This window comes from Pongo abelii, chromosome 15, assembly GCF_028885655.2.
Source record: "Pongo abelii isolate AG06213 chromosome 15, NHGRI_mPonAbe1-v2.0_pri, whole genome shotgun sequence".
Lineage (NCBI taxonomy): Eukaryota > Metazoa > Chordata > Mammalia > Primates > Hominidae > Pongo > Pongo abelii.
In genome coordinates this window covers 73953743-73975419 of record NC_072000.2, presented here as the reverse complement: position 1 = coordinate 73975419, position 21677 = coordinate 73953743, and the positions used below count along the sequence as shown (strand labels likewise).

The window sequence follows — 21677 nt, the reverse complement described above, 5'->3', positions numbered from 1 at the left end:
GACTATCCAGATAAACAAGAAGAATCCAAGCTATCACAGAAGCCCAGCCCACATAACATCACTGCTAACTTTTTGGCGTCCATCCAAGCCTTCTTCCTATGCTAATTATCAGAATCAAAATTAGGATCATCCAGTTGACGGCGTTATAACTTTTTTTTTAATTTAGCAAGAATAGCCAGGTGCGGTGGCTCACACCTGTAATCCCAGCACTTTGGGAGGCCAAGGTGGGCAGATCACGAGGTCAGGAGATCGAGACCATCCTGGCTAATGTGGTGAAACCCCTTCTCTCCTAAAAATTAAAAAAAAAAATCAGCTGGGTGTGGTGGCACACACCTGTAGTCCTAGCTACTCGGGAGGGCGAGACAGGAGAATCGCTTGAACCCGGGAGGCGGAGGTTGCAGTGAGCCAAGATCACACCACTGCACTCCAGCTTGGGCAACAGAGCGAGACTTGGTCTCAAAAAAAAAATTTATTAAGAATATCCAGCAGACACCTTAGTCAAATATATTTTGACACCATGACTTTCAGTGGCACCTAGCATTTATGAATTCAGTTTGCAGTGTTACTGAAGCCCCAGTCGCTTTCTGTCACAGTGCTGTTTTCTTCAACACCAGAAACATAATGCTGAGTGGGTGAATGGTGGGTGGCAGAGTGTTTTGAAGCAGGTGACAAACAGCTGTGCATCTCTCTGCCAGGACAAGAGACTGCCTCACCCTGTCCCTCTAAACAGGACACATTTTCTTTTTTAAAAAATAAGCCGCCAGAGGCTCACACCTATAATCCCAGCACTCTGGGAGGCCAAGGCGGGCGGATCATGAAGTCAGGAGATCGAGACCATCCTGGCTAACACGGTGAAACCCTATATCTACTAAAAATACAACAAATTAGCCAGGCATTGTGGCAGGCTCCTGTAGTCCCAGCTACTCAGGAGGCTGAGGCAGGAGAATGGTGTGAACCCAGGAGGCGGAGCTTGCAGTGAGCCAAGATAGCGCCACTGCACTCCAGCCTGGGTGACAGAGCAAGACTCCATATCAAAAATAAATCAATCAATCAAAAATAAATACAATTTTAAAAATTTAAAAAATAAGCCACCAGAACAAGCCACAGATACTAAGTGCTCAGCAGTAGTCCATCAGACACATTTACCTTGTGGTAATCTGCTGTTCCAAATGTCTAAAAGTGCATTTTAACATGACTGAAATCACACTACAATAACTATTAATATTTTATAAACTGTCTTTTTCCATAAACCAAGAAGATCTTTCCCTGGCAGTAAACATAACTTCAAAGGCTCATTTTTTTAAAATGGCACAAAATTAATAGAATATTGATAACTGTTGAAGCAGAGCAATGGGCACATGAAGGCTCATTGAACTATCCTCTGTTGTGCCTGTTTGAAATTTCCCATAATAATTTCTTTTTTTTTTTTTTGAGACAGAGTCGCACTCTGTCGCCCAGGCTGGAGTGCAGTGGCGTGATCTCAGCTCACTGCAAGCTCCACCTCCTGGGTTCACACCATTCTCCTGCCTCAGCCTCCCGAGTAGCTGGGACTACAGGTGCCGGCCACCACAGCTGGCTAACTTTTTGTATTTTTTAGTAGAGACGGGGTTTCACCTTGTTAGCCAGGATGGTCTTGATCTCCTGACCTCGTGATCCGCCCGACTTGGCCTCCCAAAGTGCTGGGATTAGAGGTGTGAGCCACCGTGCCCACCATAACTTTTTAATAGGATATAGTTTGCTTTTACATTGCATCTTTTGTTTTCTGAGACCACACCCCAGGGTCAGGGAGATTAAGGAATCCTCAAATTTAGTAGTTGAGTGGCAGTATTCTCCCCCAAGCTGTCACTTGGAGGAGAAAACCAATCACAAGGTATGGAGCTGGCGTTTCTCACTCTAGAAAAACTATTGTACAATCAGCAGGGCAGGGCGAAGAGAGGATGCAGAGGTGGAGCTAGTTATTCTGCGTAGCTGCCCAGGTCTCTTCCTGGCAGGAACCACAGTTGCTCACTTTCTTCTGCCTCCTGAGCCAGCCCAGGGTTCAAATGCCATGACCTGTCATTAGCACCTGGGCCCTCTGGAAGGAGCTACCCTCTGCACACACTGGAGGCAGACCATGGGTGACCCAAGGATGCTTGGGAATGGGGATCAGGTGGAAAAGACGTTCCCAGGGAACACTTTTCACCTCCTGCTACCTAAGGCACTCTTTGCCTCCAGTGACTCTGTGGTTGCAAAGCTAACCCAGACATGCTGAGTGAGGGAGGGGTGTTTGCAAAGAAGACTGGGCTGAGGGGTGGGTCTGGAGGTGAATTAAGCAAACATGCACCCTGTTCTAGGCACAGGGGTCTTTCTGGCTGTGATTCTGCTGAACTGATTTGATATAGGACAGGCTGACAAAGGTGAAGGAAAAGAGGATTGATAATTTACATAGAGAACTAAACCTCTGGCGATATAGGTTTTTTTTTCTCTCTCTCTCTTCCCCGCCACCCCCCTCCCCTGCCCATCGCTTGCTTGCTTGCACAGTATTCAAAAATCAAAATGACAAACTTATTATATTGGATTTAAAACCAGAGTTAATACCTGCTAACTGTTAAAAATTGGGAGCTCCTTTCACCTAAGACACTGTATTTTGGGCTTGTTTAAAAGCATCTGGAGATCTGCCTTCCAACCTGCTGGCTGTAGGGGCCAACCAGGACATCACCCCTGCTTCCTCCCTGTCCACCCCTTCATCCCTCAGGCCTGGCCCTGGGAATCTGAGCTCAGGGCCATTGGTTATAGACCCACAGAATGTCAGTGGATCATTTAGCTCAAAGATTTCCAAACTGGGGGTTTCAACCCATTGGTGGCTCTTGAAATCACTTTAGTGGGTTTCAACCCGTACTTTATTTTTAATGACTTGCCTTGTCTCAGATGAGACTTTGGACTGTGGACTTTTGAGTTAATGCTGAAATGAGTTAGGACTTTGGGGGACTATTGGGAAGGCATGATTGGTTTTGAAATGTGAGGACATGAGATTTGGCAGGGGCCAGGGGTGGAATGATATGGTTTGGCTCTGTGTCCCCACCCAAATCTCATGTTGAATTGTACTCCCATAATTCCCAAGTGTTATGGGAGGAATGTGGTGGGAGATAATTGAATCATGGGGGCAGTTCCCCCATACTGTTCTCATGGTAATGAATAAGTCTCACGAGGTCTGATGGTTGTATCAGGAGTTTCCGCTTTTACATCTTCCTCACTCTCTCTTTGCCTGCTGCCATCCATGTAAGATGAGACTTGCTCCTCCTTGCCTTCCACCATGATTGTGAGGCTTCCCCAGCCATGTGGAACTGTAAGTCAATTAAACCTCTTTCTTTTGTAAATTGCCTAGTCTCTGGTATGTCTTTATCAGCAGTGTGGAAACAGACTAATACAGAATGAAACAAATAATAAAATGGCCAGAAAAGGCCAGGCACAATGGCTTATACCCGTAATTCCAGCACTTTGGGAGGCCAAGGTGGGCAGATCACTTGAGGCCAGTAGTTTGAGACCAGTCTGGGCAACATGAGATCCCTTGTCTCTATAAAAAATAGAAAAAAATTAACCAGGCATGGTGGTGGCACTTGTAGTCCCACCTACTCAGGAGGCTGAGGTGGAAGGATCACTTGAGACCAGGAGGTCGAAACTGCAGTGAGGTATAATTGTTCAACTGCATTCCAGCCTGGGCAACAGAGCAAGACTCTGTCTCAAAAGAAAAAAAAAGGCCAGAAAATAAATAGGCAGTAAAGTTTTTCTTGTATTAAACTTTGTGTAAACAACCATCCAAGGCTGGGCGCAGTAATCCTAGCACTTTGGGAAGCCAAGGCTGGCAGATCGCCTGAGGTCAGGAGTTTGAGACCAGCCTGGCCAACATGGTGAAACTCTGTCTCTACTAAAAATACAAAATTAGCCAGGCATGGTGGCACATGTCTGTAATCCCAGCTACTTGGGAGGCTGAGGCAGGAGAATTGCTTGAATCTAGGAAGTGGAGGTTGCAGTGAGCCAAGATCATGCCATTGCACTCCAGCCTGGGCGACAAGAGCAAAACTCCATCTAAAAAGAAAAAACAATCATCCAAGCAAAATTCAAAATAAAACATAAAATAAATATTACAATACGGAAATAAATAATGAGTTAAATATTTGTTAATTACATTAATTTTTTTGTTTTGTTTTGTTTTTTTACAAAAGAGGGGAAAACAGCCAGGCCTGGTGGTTCACGCCTGTAATCCCAGCACTTTGAGAGGCTGAGGCAGGAGAACTGCTTGAGCCCAGGAGTTCGAGACCAGCCTTGGCAACATGGTGAGACCCCCATTTCTACAAAAAATACAAAAATTAGCTGGGCATGATGGCATGCGCCTGTAGTCTCAGCTACTCAGGTGGCTGAGACACGAGAATTGCTTGAACTCAGAGGGTGGAGATTGCGGTGAGCCAAGAGCACGCCACTACACTCCAGCCTGAGAGACAGAGCAAGACTCCGTCTCAAATAAATAAATAAATAAGAGATAACTAATAAAAATGAGCCAGTCTGAAGCTTACCTATATTTTATTAAAATTCAACGGTAATGGCAGCAATTGCTTAGAACTTAGCCTGACAATGGAGTTCTTCCAGGGAGAAGTCCTTTATCACTGCCATTGTTCAGAATTGCCAGCACATGGTGTTGCTAAAAGGCAGGGTGACTTTTAGTCAGTTTTGTTATTGTTTGTAAATTTCCTGCAGACAGTGCACCCTCTGATTGTCTACTGACCCACAAGTCATGCAGCTATCAAGGCCTATGGGGATCAGTCCAGGACTTGCAACTTCAAGGCTACTGCCTGCTTTGTCCTAGGTCAGCCATGGGGTTTGACCTAAGTAGACCCCTCTCAGGTCAAAACCTCATGACTAGAAAGAGGCTGGAGTTGACTTTACCCAGGCATCTGCATCTTCTGCTTGTCCACCTTCACACAGAGGTCATTGCTTCCCTTCCTCTCTGGCAGACTCCACACCTTTTCCTTCTTGTATGTTTCCGCTGCGAGGAAGGCTGGTCTGACTCACACCCCAAACCGCTGCCCCTTCCCCTGTGCCCTTGCCCTCTCTCTGCCTCTTTCCCTTTCTGCAGCTCCAGGAGGAACTTCCTACCATCCTTGGATCCCTTTCTTCTCACATGTTCGTAAAACCAGAATAATGAGGTTCATGAGGAGGATGTAAAGGACTACCATGCCCGGCACATAATAGGGACTCAGCAAATGATTGGTTACCACCCAGGGGATAGCCACTGAGTGCCTACTGTATACCAAGCACTTCTTGGTCCTTCATGCTCTCCTGGCCACCTGCTTTGGCCGTCCTCATCCCAGGGTAGAGTGGAGTCAGTTGAGATGCACTGCCCCTTATGGAGGTTTTTCTAGGCAACTAAGGGAGAAAGGGGTTTCCAGGACAGCACTGACAGCCAGCCACTGCCTCTTCTCAGGGGACTGTCAGACCAGCTCCTCAAAGGAATCCACCGGTGTAGTAGAAGAGACTAATAAACAGGCACTCATGTTTCCAGTTTTATGACCTAATGTCAATAAAATCCATAAGCATCTGTTGAGACAATTAATACAGGCAGATTTATTGAGCATCTACTATGTGCAAGTCACACTCTAGAGACCACTTTTTCAGACTGGCCCCTTCAGTTCCTTTCCTAAGAGAAACCTGTTGCCCTCCCCTCTTATCTACCCAGTGCCCACAGGGCATCATGGGCAGATCCAGACTACAGTGAGGTGCTCTGCCTCTCAGACCTGTACGCAGGAAGGGGTCAGAGGCCACCTCTCTCTAACCTTCAGGGAGTGTCACCCCCTGTAAATACCCAGCACACGGTTCTCAACTGGACCTGTATGTATGGATCTCCTAAGAGCTGCATGCCTCCATCCAGCTTTCAACTATGAACATTTCCCAACACCCTGAAGAGCTGAAAGAACAGTACAATAAACACGCTCCACTTAGATTCAGCAATTGTTACCAATTTGGCCCGTTAGCTTTAATGACTGTGTATGTATGTGTGTGTGCACGTGTGTGTTTGGCTAAACAGTTTAACAGTCAGTCACATTATCATGACACTTCACCCCTCAACACTTTAGCATGTGTCTCCCAAATATAAAGACACTCTCCTACATAACCACAACACCATCATCACACGCAAGAAAATTAACAATGATTCTTTAACATCCCATCATATCATATGCATATTCAAATTTCCCCTATTGTCATATTCAAATTTCCCCAAAAAATGCCTTCAAGAATTGCTTTTCCCCCTAATGCAGGAGCCAATTGAGTTGCACACACTACATTTGTTTGTTTGTGTCTCTTTAGGTGCTACCTGTTAGCTGCTTCCTTGGAGAACGAATAGGATGCAAGGGCTTCCAGTCCTGCCCCCATCACGCCCCTTCCCTCTCCACACACCCCAGTACGCTTTCTTATTTGTTTTGGCTGCCGTTAATTTCTAAAATATTAAACAGGGCTGGGCACTGTGGCTTATGCCTATAATCCCAGCACTTTGGGTGCCTGAGGCAGGTGGATCACTTAAGGTCAGGAGTTCAGGACCAGCCTGGGCAACATGGTGAAACCCTGTCTCTACTAAAAATACAAAAATTAGTGGGGCATGGTGGTGCATGCCTGTAATCTCAGCTACTCAGAAGGCTGAGGCACGAGAATCACTTGAGGTGGAGGTTGCAGTGAGCCAAGATCACACCACTGCACTCCAGCCTGGGCAACAAAGTGAGACTCCATCTCAAAAAATGAAATAAAATAAGCCAGGCATGGTGGTTCATGCCTGTAATCTGAGCACTTTAGGAGGTTGAGGTGTGCGATCACCTAAAGTCAGGAGTTCAAGACCAGCCTGGCCAACATGGTTAAACCCCGTCTCTACTAAAAATACAAAAATTAGCCGGGCATGGTGGCAGTCTCCTGTAATCTCAGCTACTCAGGAGGCTGAGGTAGGAGAATCACTTGAACCCAGGAGACGGAGGCTGCAGTGAGCCAAGATCGCACCATTGCACTCCAGCCTGGGAGACAGAGCGAGACTCTGTCTCAAAAAATAAATAAAAATTAAAATAAATAAATAAATGTAAATAAAATAAAATATTAAATGTATTGATATTTAAATGAATGCCAAAATCTCTTTCCAAAAGTAAATAATAAAATCTGGAGATATTCTAAGATTTTGCATTTTTTCTCTAGGTGATCTAGTTCTCAATTAACTTCTGCTACTAAACATCAGTGTGATCTTGGCAAGTCCTTGGTGACATTCAGTAAATACTGGATGGATGGATGGATGGATGGATGGATAGATGGATGGATAGATGGATGGATGGATGGATGGATGGATGGATAGATGGATAGATGGATGATGCATGGACCAAAGCAATTGTCTGTTTCATCACTCTGGATTGATTATCTCTGTAAAAACAAGCAAGTCAGGCTGGACACGGTGGCTCACACCTGTAATCCCAGCACTTTGGGAGGCCAAGGCAGCCAGATCATGAGGTCAGGGGTTCAAGACCAGCCTGGCCAACATGGTGAAACCCTGTTTCTACTAAAAATACAAAAAATTAGCTGGGCGTGGTGGTGGGCGCCAGTAATCCCAGGTACTCAGGAGGCTGAGGCAGAAGAATCGCTTGAAACCAGGAGGCGGAGGTTACAGTGTGCCAAGATCACACCATGGCACTCCAGCCTGGGCAACAGAGGGAGACTCTGTCTTAAAAAAAAAAAAAAGCAAGTCAGAGGATCCAGTTCAGATCTCACATTCTGCTGTTATAAGGTTCTGGTCTTGACACACACACACACACACACACACACACACACACACGGTATTGGCTATGGACCTCTCATCTTTCATTGAAAATCCACCATTCCTTCTTTTTCTTACTGGAATCTTGTGTTCTTGTCCGAGTAGTTGGGTAGACTGAACTCCGAAGTGTGTGCTTACTGCACCACCTGGTGAAAGAGTTGCAGTATCTTCAGTTTTTATCTCCTCCAGTGAGTGGACGAGGCCACAGATGTCAGAAAGCTCTCCCCGTATTCTGAAACAAGTGCCGTCCTTCACTACCAAATCCCTTTTCAGTGCCTGACCATTTTATGAACCCAAACCTGTTTCTAACCTTCACCAGCATTTTGATTTTAATTTGAAAGAGGACCATGTGCCTGAGCATCAAACCATTCAAATGGAGCAAATAAGAACAGAGCTTGGCGTGAAAACGAAAGAAAGACATGAAAAATCCATTTGGCACATGCTTATGATAGGAGGATAGGGCAAGCAACAACTGACAAACTTCAGGGAGAAATAAGTAAGTCAACAACTGTAGTTTGAAATATTACCAGACTCCTCTATGGTCAAGCAGAGGTGTTAAAAATAGGGGCAATATACTTAATAAGATTGAGCTATTAGCTCTATATAGCACTTTATACCTGGGGATAAAGAATATGCATTCTTTTTGACATATTCTACATTTAAAACAATTTGGTAAGCTATAATGGAAGCCTTTACAAATTCCAAAGGATCCTTATTATTCAGACTATATTATTTGATAATAATGCAATATAATTAGAAATTTATAACAAAAGTCAAATTTTTTAAAATTTCAGGACAGACAGGCCAATGTCTATAAATTTTGGAGGAGGAGAGAAATAATGAATAATTTCAATTTTTTTAAGAAAAAGTTGGGTGATGTAGGGGCAGAAAGGGGATGATTTCTTTTCTCCCCATTATAAAGAATCACAGAAGGCCGGGTGCAGTGGCTCACGCCTGTAATCCCAGCACTTTGGGAGGCTGAGGTGGGTGGATCACCTGAGGATGGGAGTTGAAGACCAGCCTGACCAACATGGAGAAACCCCGTCTCTACTAAAAATACAAAATTAGCCGGGCGTGGTGGCACATGCCTGTAATCCCAGCTACTTGGGAGGCTGAGGCAGGAGAATCACTTGAACCAGGGAGGCGGAGGTTGCAGTAAGCCGAGATCGTGCCATTGCACTCCAGCCTGGGCAAAGGAGTGAAACTCAGTCTCAAAAAAAAAAAAAAAAAGAATCACAGGAGACACTCCTATAATGAAAGACAGATTAACAACAGAAAACACATGCATGGGAGTCTACAAAATATGAAAACTCGAGGATACGGCCAAAGGACTGACACTTAAATACCCTCTTCATTAGGGAGAGGGAAGTGAGGAGTGTAAGAATAAATGATTTTCAGGGTAAATGAATGGACCTGGAAAACAGAAATTAACTTGCAGATATTCTGGTTGGGTATTGGATGTGCACAAGAGGCAGACATCATCTTGTGAAAAAAGCTGGGCATAGTGGCTGAAGCCTGTAATCCCAGCACTTTGGGAGGTTGAGGCGGGAGGATTGTGTGAGTCCAGGAGTTCGAGAACAGCCTGGGCAACATGGGGAGACACCGTCTCCAAAAAATATCAAAAAATTAGGTACGGTGGCACACTCTTATAAATCCCAGCTATTCAGGAAGCTGAGGCAGGAGGCTCACTTGAGCCTGGGAGGTTCAGGCTGCATGAGCCATGTTTGGCCACTTTACTCTAGCCTGGGTGACAGAGCGAGACCTTGTCTCAAAAAATAAATTAAATAAATAAATGTCTTGGGAAAAAGTTCATCCAGGTGTGGTTACATTCTTCAGTCTTACTTTTCTGAGATAATGAGATTTCAGGGAGAGGACGGAAGGCAATTGTGGTCCTATTTGGGGGTCTGGTTTCTAGGTAGATAAGAGAACTTCATTAAAAATTTTTTTTTTAATTTTATCAACTCCCAAGCACCTGGAAACTTCAGAAAATAGCCTCATTCTGTGCTTTGAGAGAAACAAAGAATTCAGAAACAGGAGTTGGGGGAAGGTCAAAGAGATCATGAGCCTGCTTCTTTAGTCCAGCATGTCAAAGAACCATTGGGATATCAGTTTCTGAGTCCCAACATTGACTTTCAAAAGAACAGAAATACAATCTTACGGATTTCGTCCAATGGAAAAATAGAAATTGTAGAAAATTGATAACATTTTTAATCCAAAAGAAGATAGGAAACAGTAAAAAGAAGAAAATAAAGAGCTCATACAAAATAAGATGGTAGATCCAAACGTATTTATAACTATAAGAAAGATAAACATATTTGTCAGAGGTGTTCAAACCAGAATGACTCCATCTTGAATAGGGGCTGGTAAAATAAGGCTGAGACCTGCTGGGCTGCATCCCCAGATGGCATTCTAAGTCACAGGATGAGACAGGAGGTCACAAGATATAGGTCACAAAGACCACACTGATAAGACAGGATGCAGTAAAGAAGCCAGCTAAACCAGCTACTCAGGAGGCTGAGGCAGGAGAATTGCTTGAACCCGGGAGGCAGAGGTTGCAGTGAGCTGAGATCGGGGCATTGCACTCCAGCCTGGGCAACAAGAGCGAAACTCCATCTCAAAAAAAAAAAAAAAAAAAGAAGCCGGCTAAAACCCACCAAAACCAAGACGATGATGAAGGTGACCTCTGGTCAACCTCATTGCTCATTATACATTAATTATAACGCATTGCCATGTTAAAAGACACTCCCACTAACGCCATGACCATTTACAAATGCCGTGGCAATGTCCAGAAGTCACCCTATATGGTCTAAAAGGAAGAGGAACCCTCAGTTCCAGGAATTCCCACCCCTTTCCTGGAAATCTAATGAATAATCCACCCCTTGTTTGGCATATAATCAAGAAATAACTATAAATATACTCAGTCGAGCAGCCCATGCCACTGCTCTGTCTATACAGTAGCTGTTCTTTTATTCCTTTACGTTCTTCATAAACTTGCTTTCACTTTACTCTGTGGACTGGCCCTGAATTCTTTCTTGCGGGAGATCCAAGAATCCTCTCTTGGGGTCTGGATTGGGAGCCAATAACATATTTAACTCAGATATTAAAGGACAGAACGTATCAGATCAGATCGCAGTTCTACACTGTCTCAAAAAATAATAATTTTTATTTATAAGGTAGGATATTCTATGGACCTCTGTTTCATGGATCTCTGCCTGTTGCACCATCTCCACCCCTGGTAATTATGACACCTAGCACATGCTTTAAAACCTGCTCGGTTGCCCACCTACAAGATGCTTCAAACCAAGAGAATGGCTCTCAAAGCCCTTCACCATAGAAGCCACAGTCTCCAGGTCTGGATCATTTGACAGCACCTTTCCCCCACACCCTCCCTTCCAACCACACCTGGCTCCCAAACTCCCCAACCTCACGGCCCCACTCACAACTGGGCATCGCCCACCTGTCAGCTCTGCCTAGAAGGCCTCTCCCCCTGGCCCCTCTCTTCTGCCTGGCAACCAAACTACTATTGGTTCAAGACCCAGCTCCAACAGCACTTGCTCTGTAAAGCACTAGCCAACTGCTGTGCACCCGCTTCCCCGCTGCGTGGTCTCCCTGCATCATTCCTGCAGCCCTTCTTTCCTCTCTCCTGCCCTTCCTCCATCCTTCCTTCCTAATTCAATGAAATACAGGGCCTCTGGGCCGGCCCTGCTAGGCACTGAGGAGTCAAGGTTGAAGGGGACATAGATCGGTGATGACACTATTAGTGCCAGTCGTGAGAACCTCAAGGACAGAGCAGCTCCGTGTGCCCAGCCCTCAGCACCAGCCTGGCACCTTACAGGTGCTCGGGGGACAACTGTTGAGCGAAAAGATTCTGTGGAAGGTATCCTAACCTCTGGTTCCTGTGAATGTGATCTTATGGGGAAATAGGATGTGATCAGGTTAAGATGAATCCTACTGGATTGGGTGGGCTCTAATCCTATAACCCGTGTTTTTATAGGAGGGAGATGTGGGCCTGGACATACAGGAAGACAGAGACTGGAGTGAGGCATCTGTAAGCAAACCCACAACAAGAATTGCGGGCAGCCGCCAAAAGCTAGAAAGAGGCCTGGAAAGACTCTCTCTAGAGCCTGCGGAGGGGGCACGGCCCTGCCCACGCCTTGATTTCAGACTTCTGACCTCCAGAACTGTGAGAGAAGACATCTCTGCTGCCTTAAGCCACCGTTAGTGGTAATTTGTTACGGCAGCTCTAGGAAACAGAATACAGAGTCCAAGCAGGAGTCAGTTTCTCATAGACTCCTAGGTCGCATCCCCTACCCACTGGAGGCCCTGGCTGTCACACCCCCGACTCCCCGCTGACCCCCGCTTTGCATAACCTGGAAGCTAACTCACCCCACGCCGAAGCGTCCCCTCCAGCCGCAGAGGGCCGCCTCCTCATTCGACACTAGATGGCGCCAGCGGGCTGAGCCGGCCCGGCTTCATGGGCTCCTGGTGGGTGGGGTGAGTCGCCCGCGGGCCGAGACCCCAAATCCAAGGTGAAGCTCAGACGTCCAACTTCCAACTTCTTCGAGTTCTTCCCAGGGAAAGTGGCTTTTCTTCCGGTCAGAGGGAGGAAATCGGACCTCTGCCCTGGCCCTGCCCGCCCGGCGCGCCCTTGCGGCCTCAGGTCTGAGCTGCCCGTGGTACTTCCTTCGGCCTCCGCTGCAGACCCCGGGCGCTGCTGAGCCTGCGTGGGGGCGCGCACGCGGACCGCGAGGGTGGCGAGCACCCCGGCCTGCGCAGGCAGAAGGATGTGCCCTCGTGCTGTGGGCTGAGCCGAAGCTGGGGCTTTCCGGGCGTGGGGACAGCTGCGTGCCAAAGGGCATGGCAGCGGGGAAGGAAGACGGAGTGGATCCACTCCTCTTCGTGGACCCTGTATTTTCTTCTTTTTTTTTATTTTAAAATTTTGCATCATTAGTTTTGTTTTGGTTTGTGTTTTGTTTGCTTGTTTTGAGACAGGGTGTCACTCTGGCGCCTAGGCTGGAGTGCAGTGGCGCGGACACTGCTCTCTGCAGCCTCGATCTCCTGGGCTCAGGTGATTCTCCCACCGCAGCCTCCATACTCCATCCCAGGAATGAAAAACTAGGCCTGCAACAGACCTGGCAGAGCCGTGGGCATGGTGCCCCCAAGATCTGGCCATGGAGAAAAATGAGAGGGGTTTAAATTACTGCCTCTCACAGGTGGGCTATACTCTGGTCCTTCAAGTTCCCTTACATCTTCCTGTGGGAGACACACCACTTCCATTTCACCCCAGAAGCAATTTCCTGAAACAGGCTTTGGTCCTCCCCTCTGAACAAGTGCGATGGACCCTGCTCCGCATCCTGGTCACAGTCCACAGACCCATGCGCCTCAGCCCTTTGCACAGGTTCCCTGCATACTCTTTTCCAAATCAAAGCAATTTGTTCATTTCTCTGTCCTTCCCGCCTTTCTTCTCCTTGCTATGCATAGACATAAGTAGCCTTTTTGACTCCTTTGTCTGTTTCTCATTCCTTTCCATACAGTCAGCCACAAAGCTCAAGACCCCTTCACCTGAATGATTTTCCCAAATACATGAGCAATTCTGTCAATTCTTCCTAGCTAAGTCAAGCCCACCTTCTGCTCTCATCATCTGAGGGCTAATGAACATCTTTTACCAGATGCCTACAGTGGTCTTTCCGGTTGGTGTCCACTCCAATCCATTGTCCATTGTTCTTTCCCGATATGTTACACTGAGAGCACACCATTCTTCTCTTCAGTATCCTTCAATGGCTCCCATTTGCCTACGGAATCACATCCGTATCCTTAGTATGGCATTCAAAGTCCTGCCCCACTGGGTGCTTTCTTCCCTTTCTCACTAGTTCCCTCACCAGCCCCCTCCATGCTGGCTGCCTGCCCATTCTCTGGATGTGTTCCTTTTTTTTTTTTTTTTTTTTTTTTTTTTTGAGACAGTGTCTCACTCTGTCACCCAGGCTGGAATGCAGTGGCGCCATCTCAGCTCACTGTAACCTCTGCCTCCCGGGTTCAAGTGATTCTTCTGCCTCAGCCTCCCGAGTAGCTGAAACTACAGGCATGAGCCACCATGCTGGGCTCATTTTTGTATTTTCAGTAGAGATGGGGTTTCATCATGTTGGCTAGGCTGGTCTCAAACTTCTGACCTCAAGTGATCCACCCACCTCAGCCTCCCAAAGTGCTGGGATTACAGGCATGAGCCACCGCACCTGGCCTGGATGTGTTCTTGTTGTGGGAAGAAGCCCTGGTCCAGCTCCCACTTCTGAGACTTAATATGAGTTTGCTAGGGCTGCCTTTACACCTTTACAATCTTCCATAGACTAGGCAGCCTGAACAGTCCATAGACTATTGTTTAAACAACAGAAATTTATGTTCTTACATTCTGGAGGCTGGAAGTCCAATATCAGGATGTCAGCAAGTTTGGTTAATCCCCAGGCCTGTGAGGGCAAAATCTGTTCCAAAACTCTCCTTGGCTTATACAAGGCTGTCTTCTCCCTGTGTCTTCACATCTTCTTCCATTTCCTCTTCTTGTAGGGACACCAGTTATATTGCATTAGGGCCATCATAGTGACCTTATTTTAACTTAATAACTTCTTTAAACACCCTATCTCCAAATATGATCACATTCTGAGGGACTGAGAGTTAGGATTTCAACACTCCAACATATGAACGGGGGGAAGGGGGCACAATTCCGTCCATAATACTGAAAGTCCCAACAAATAATTTTATTTTTCCGGGTTAAGTAAATGAAAATAGCAGGCAATGAGAATTGTTTATTGTTCTTAAGCAAGGCCCTGCAGGGAGCTATGTGACCTGTCCCAGAAGGCAGATTACTAATTTGTAACAAGAGATCAGATAAATTTTTTAAATTTCTTGTTAATTTATTCCTTCTATTCCTTCTGTGTCTAGGTAGCATGCCGTTTTGTTTTGTTTTGTTTTGACACAGGATCTCTCTCACCCAGACTGAAGTGCAGTGGCGTAAACACAGATCACTGCAGCCTCAACCTCCTGGGCTCAAGCAACTCTTCCACCTCAGCCTCCCAAGTAGCTGGGACCACAGGTGTGCACCACCATGCCCAGCTAATTTTTTAAATTTTTGGTAGAGATGAGGGTCTCACCATGTTGCCCAGGCTGGTCTTGAATTCCTGGGTTCAAGAGATCCTCCTGCCTCAGCCTCCCATGGTGTTGGGATTACAGGCATGAGCCACTGTACCCAGCGCGTTTCACTTTTTAATATATAATTTTAGTTTAATTAATTTATTATACAGGTAATATATACACTTGCTTCAAAATTCTGAAGCACAAAAGGGCATAGAAGATTCTTCCTCCCATGTCACTCTCCCAAGCACCAGAACCTCTCTCCAGAGTCACCCAGAGTTCTCAATGTCTGGGGCATATTTACAGAGATCCTCTGTGCATATAAAAGCAAGAACATTGACACTGTTTATCTCTTTTTGTACACAAATGATTGCATTTCTATACTTGGCCTATTCTATACTTGGCCTGTTTCTTCCATTCCTCCATACTTGGCCTTTTTCATACAATGTATTCTGTAAATTGGTGCCAGGCTGTATTATTATTATTTCTTTTTCTGTATGCATTTTATGTTTGGATATATCATATGTATTTAACCAGCCCATGTTGGTGATTATTTAGGTTATTTTCAAATCTTTGCTTTATTAAACCATTGCATTGAGTAACTTATACACATATGAGCAAAGATATCTCTAGGAAAAATTCCTGTAAGTAGAATGCTATGGTTTGAATGTATGTGTCCCTCCAAAATTTATATGTTGGAACTTAAACCCCAAGGGGACGGTATTAAAAGGTAAGGCCTTTGGAAGGTGATTAGGTCATGAGGGTTCCACCCTGGAGAATGGGATTCATGCCCTTATGAAAGTGCTGGAGGGCACTAGCCAGGCCTCTTTGGGCCCTTCCATCTCTTCTCCCATGTGAGGATGTAGGAATCATCCCTTTTGCCCTTCCACCATGATAGGATGCAGCCAGAAAGTGCCATCTTGGAAGCAGAGAGCAGCCCTCACCAGACACCAAATCTGCAGGTTCCCTGCCGTTTGACTTCCCAGCCTCCAGCCTTCCCAGCTCACTGCAACCTCCACCTCTCAGGTTCAAGTGATAACTTTCTATTGTTTATAAATTACTTAGTCTAAGGTATTGGGTTATAGCAACAGGAACAAACTAAGTTATACAATTTCCAGGGTGAAAGAATTTCATATCATTTCAAAGAGTGCATTATCTACATAATGTTGTTTAGAAACAATCATAAATTTACAGATAATTTCCTGAAGCATTTGAGAGTACTTTTCCCAATCCCCTCCCAATACTTTAATGTGTGTTTCCCACTGGTAAGGATAGTCTACATAACCACAACTGTCAAATCAAGAAGTTAACACTGAGACATTACTACCATTGAATCCTCAGACCCTATTTGAGTTTTGCCCCACTAACATCTTTCATGGCAAAAGGACCCAGTTCAGAATCATATGTTAATTTCTTTTTATTCATGTCTTTTAGTCTTCTTCAGTCTGCAACAGTTCCTCAGATTTTCCCTTGATTTTCATGACCTTGACATTTTCAAGATTACAGGCCAGTTATTTTGTGAAATATCACTCACTTTGGGTCTGTCTCATTTTCTTTTCCATTAGTATAGGCTGCATTCTGTAGGAATATCATGGAAGTGATGCTGTGTTCACTTGGTGCCTCCTGTCAGGTGGTACACGATTTTGATTTGTCCCGCTGATGAAAGCAATGTCTGCTGGGCATCTCCAGTGTAAAATTTATCTCTATAGATTCATGGTTTTCTGTTTTATTCAATGGATTATAATCCATTATAATCATTATTTATTCTGATGCTCAAAATGTCCCTGATGTGGCCAGTAGAAGCCCCTTCTGTGGGAGTCTTTCGGGCATGTCCCTATCATTCTTTGAGCACTTTCTCGCTTCCTGATACAATATGTTCCAGGCTCATCTCGCAGTCTTCCTGCCTCAGCTCTGGAATCAGCCATTTCTCCAAGGAGCCTGGGTCCTTTTCACGGACAATATTAATTAATTAATTAATTAATTTACTTATTTATTTTTTGAGATGGAGCCTCTGTCGCCCAGGTTGGAGTGCAGTGGCACTGTCTCAGCTCACTGCAACCTCCATCTCCTAGGTTCAAGTGATTATCTTGCCTCAGCCTCCCAGGTAGCTGGGATTACAGGCAAGTGCCACCACTCTCAAGTAATTTTTTTTTTTTTTTTTTTTTTTTTGTATTTTTAGTAGAGATGAGGTTTTACCATGTTGGCCAGGCTGGTCTCAAACTCCTGACCTCAAGTCATCCACCCGCCTCGGCCTCCCAAAGTGTTGGGGTTATAGGCGTGAGCCACCGCACCTGGCTGAAAATACTATTTTAAAGCAAAGATCTGAATGACAGGTGTACTCACTGCTGTTGGGGTGTCACTGCTAGCAAGTCCTCTGGGAAGAACTGGGGAATTTCTCTGTGTGTGTGCATGAGTGTGACTGTGTGTATACCAGCAAACCCACAATACTTCTATATTTATTTCTATATCAATAATGTATATAGAAAACCATAAGTTCACATCAATATCTCCAATTCCAATCCGGCATTGTAGGGTTCATTCTGTTTGTTTTGGTTGGGGTCGTTCCCTCTTTCTGAATATGTAACTCTCTTGTCTGCCCTCACTTACTGTCTTTAGGACTGAATGAGTTCAGTAAGGGAGGAAGATAAGGAACTACATTGTAATTTTTTTTTTTTTTTTTTTGAGACGAGTCTCTCTCTGTTGCCCAGGCTGGAGTGCAGTAGCACAATCTCGACTCAGTGCAACCTCTGCCTCCCAAGTTCAAGCGATTCTCCTGCCTCAGCCTCCCGAGTAGATGGGATTACAGGCATGCGCCACTACACCTGGCTAATTTTTTTTATTTTTAGTAGAGACAGGGTTTCACCATGTTGGCCAGGCTGGTCTCAAACTCCTGACCTCAGGTGACCTGCCCTTCTTGGCCTCCCAAAGTGCTGGGATTACAGGCGTGAGCTACTGCGCCTGGCCCTACGTTGTAATTTTCATGGTTGTTGCCAAATTGCCCTCCATAGACAATGTACCAATTTACACTCCTACTAGATATCTTTAAGCCTTTTCTTTTCCAAACCTGAGGTGAAAAAATATTATTTCTGATGTTTTAATATGTATTACTCTTATTATAAAATAGCTCGATTTTTTTGAATGTTTCTAATAAAAAATAGAAAAAGTTAACAAGCAGAGAATGTTGTAAATGGATGTAACTTCTGTCTCTCATTTTCTGCCCTATGGAAAACAATAAAAAGGGTCAAAACACGTCTGCATTGGAATAGTTGCCTGGCTGTTGCTGGCAGGAACTTGGTTATGAGTTGTGGGTGTCCTTCGGTTGTCTACCTGGAAGAACAAGTGCATTGGTGCTGTCTTGGAGACTTGAACAGCTCACGTGATTTCTCAAAACACCTCCTGCAGTCAGCTGGCAGGAGCTGGCTCATGGTAACCAAAGGTCAGCTATGCTCAGTGCTCTGTTATTGTGGGGCATAGACTCCAGGACAGGAAGACTTTGGACACTTTGTTTGGGTGTCCTGGAATTTCCTTCTTGTGATTAAAATAATTAAAATGTAGTAGTCTAACTCAGAGAAGAAAGGCATCCCTAATTTGAGCAGATCTTAAGACACTTATATGTTAGGTTAAAATTGCCCATATCTGAACTTTTTTTTTTAACCTGCAAAAATGACAGTTTCATGTGGTTCATGTTTTAGATGTTGATACATTTGGCAGGGCGCAGTGGCTCATACCTGTAATCCCAGCACTTTGGGAGGCTGAGGTAGGCAGATCGCTTAGGCTCAAGAGTTCAAGACCAGCCTGGGCAACGTGGTGAAATCCCATCTCTACCAAAAAAAACACAGAAAATTAGCTGGGCGTGGTGGGTGCCTGTGGTCCCAGCTACACGGGAGGCCGAAGCACGGGAATTCCTTGAACCTGAGAGACAGAGGTTGCAGTAAGCCGAGATCGCGCCACTGCACTCCAGCCTGGCAACACAGCAAGACTCTGTCTTAAAAAAAAAAAGATGTTTGTACATTTGCTTCTATGGGTCTCTACAGCCTGAAAAGTCCTCTTCTTCCCAACCCACAGCCCCTCATTTACTTACTTCTCTACGAATAATATCGAAACACAACAATTTAGACCCAATGCGAGTGGCACCTTGTTCATACCCTAAAGAAATTAGCTCCTTTCTCATCACTCCCAAGCACTTTTCTGGTGTATCATTATAGGTTTGTTTTTTGCTTCTTTGTTTGTTTGTTTCAATTTTAAGTTGTGCCTTAAGTTTTAGATAGCTGTTTAATCTCTTTCTCCCCTATTGGTCTACAAACTCTTTGGGGGCAAAGACTGACTCTTGTTCATCACTGTGTTCCTAGAACCTAACCCTAGGCTTTGTGTAAAGTCCTCAAAATGAATGAATAAATAAATAAAAGTTTGTTGAATGAATTAGCAAACGAGTCAATGAATGAGGATTGCAGCAGGAATGCGGAACGGCCATCCCAGAGAGAGGCTACAGCACCAAAAGTCCCTAAAAGTCTCTGGAGCCCAGCTGCTCAAGGCCCTCAAGAGGCCAACCCCAGAAGCCAGGGCAGCCCCCACGCTGGGTGCATTTGTGTTGAGCCATAGTCTTGTCGCATACCCCAGTCCCTTCAGATGCTGAGCCCTGCTGACACGCTTCATCTGCAATAGGCTGCCTTTGCTGCAGGCAGGGCTACTTACTCCCCCAGAAAACTCTGCTATGGGGAAGTCCATGCTTGCCAAAACCTCTGCAGGAAGAACCATAGAATCATCTACTCCCCCAGGTTCAGAACAGTGTACACTGTCCCAGACAGCCTGCTCGGGACATTCCTAGCTTGTGAAATTTCCTTTTCTAGGGGCGCTGGAGCGTCACAGGAAATGCCGAGCAGCTGTTCGCCTCTTGGGTGTGGGATTGGATGGTCCCCAAGCCCACTAATGCTCCTTCATCACCAGGCAACTTGGAGGATGAACCTAGGCTCAATTTGGGAATGTGTCATGTCTCACCCCAGGTTCACAGCAGATGAAATTCCCTTTTCAGTAACAGAAAGAGAAAAGCCTGGCAAGTGCCCCCAGCTCTAATCCCAAGGAGAAGCGGGAAAACCTGAGAATACAGAGCATTCTCCTCACCTTTCAGAAGCAAGGCCAGGGAGGAGACGGGCTGCCTGGGTCTCCTGGCTTTGCCTGATCTTTCCAGGGACCCAGAACCCATCCTGACTGCTGAGACTGCTGAGCATCAGGGACTGCATTTTTCTAAATGGCTTGGTGTCCTGGTTTTGGACATTGCTGAGAGGGATTCTTGGGCAGGATAGTAGGTGTGAAGGGGTCAGGTGATCAAGAACCCAGGGAGAAAAGCTGGGGAGTAGAAGAGGTGAGCGAATGAGCAGTGTGAGGTGAAGAGGCCAGGAGTGGCACACCTGAATTCAAACCCCAGCTCAGCTGAGGATGCATGACCTATGTGGTCTTGGACTGTACTTGAATCTCTCTGAGCCTTACTGTCCTCATCTGTAAAAAGGGTAATGACATCTGCCTTGCAAGACTGGCTGAGTTGATTGATTAAAATAACATCTCTCTCTCTCTCTCTTTTGTTTTGGAGACAGGGTCTCGCTCTGTTGCCCAGGCTGGACTGCAGTGAAGCAATCATAGCTCACTGCAGCCTCAACCTCCTGGGCTCAAGCAGTCCTCCCACCTCAGCCTCCTGAGTACCCGGGACTACAGGTGCAAACCACCTCACCCGGCTAATTTTTAAAATTTTTTGTAGAGATAGGATCTTGCTCTGTTGCCCAGGCTGTTCTCAAACTCCTGGCCTCAAGTGATCCCTCCCACCTCGACCTCCCAAAGTGCTGGGATTGCAGGCATGAGCCATTTCTCCCGGCCTAAAACAGTATCTTTAAAGCACCTCACCCAGTCCTGGGAACCTATTAGGTGCTCAGCAAACATCAAGGAAGGTTGGGGAAAGGGAAGCTGTGTGATAGATGTCCTATGGAGCCAACACTCCCCTACTTGCTCCCCACCAGACCGAAGTCCCTATTGGGGCACAACTGCATTTGCTGCTGTCACCTCTCATCTTGAAGATAGACCGTGAGACCCGCTCCATATGCAGCTTGGCTTCTGGGATCACTTGAGTGAGCAAGGTTGGGACAGCGCCATTTCCCCCACCCTGGGCCGCTGCTGGGAAGGCAGGCCAGCCAGCTTCTACCATGGACTGGGCCACTCAGAATCTCCCTGTGATCCCTTCTTCTCATTCCAAGGCCTGTGGAGAAAAGGAGTCTCCTTTCAGCTGGGCCTTGCCACTACCAGAGTGGGGGATTCAGCAGCAGTGCCTCTGGCCAGCCAGAGTCTCACTACCCTTGCCTCTGAGCTCCCTCCTCTCCTGCCACTTCCAATGCAGGGGAAAGAGGCCGCCTATCACCCAGTGAGGTGGAAGCAGGTGATCAAGAAGGCAGCTCTCTTCCTTCCCCGGTCTCCTCTCCATAGTCTAGGCTGCAGATGGGCCACAGCCTCAGGTTGAGATCAAGACAGGAAGGAAAATAAAGTGCTGCCCCAGGTCTTGAACTCTGGGAAGTATTCCCTATTCATACTGGGGCTCTTTTCCTTGCCCTGATCTGAAGGAACTAGGAAAGGAGTGAAGAGCTTCTCAGAACTTCCCCCAGACACCTAGGCTGCCTCAGGAGGTGATATGGTTTGACTCTGTGTCCCCATCCAAATCTCACCTTGAATTGTAATAATCCCCACATGTCAAGGGCGGGACCAG

At 46.0% G+C, this 21677-nt stretch overlaps 1 protein-coding gene across 3 annotated transcripts in view; it reads right to left on the bottom strand.

Moving 5' to 3' along the window:
• SRSF5 (serine and arginine rich splicing factor 5) overlaps positions 1-12529 on the bottom strand; it is a 58655-nt gene extending 46126 nt beyond the window's left edge. For 2 of the 3 annotated variants that reach the window (XM_054529863.2, XM_009249202.4), the window contains exon 1: positions 12203-12529. The gene's annotated coding sequence lies outside the window, so the exon portion shown is untranslated. The remainder of the gene's footprint in view (positions 1-12202) is intronic. The other variant, XM_063715298.1, reaches the window with a different exon arrangement.
• Positions 12530-21677: the final 9148 nt, after the last annotated feature.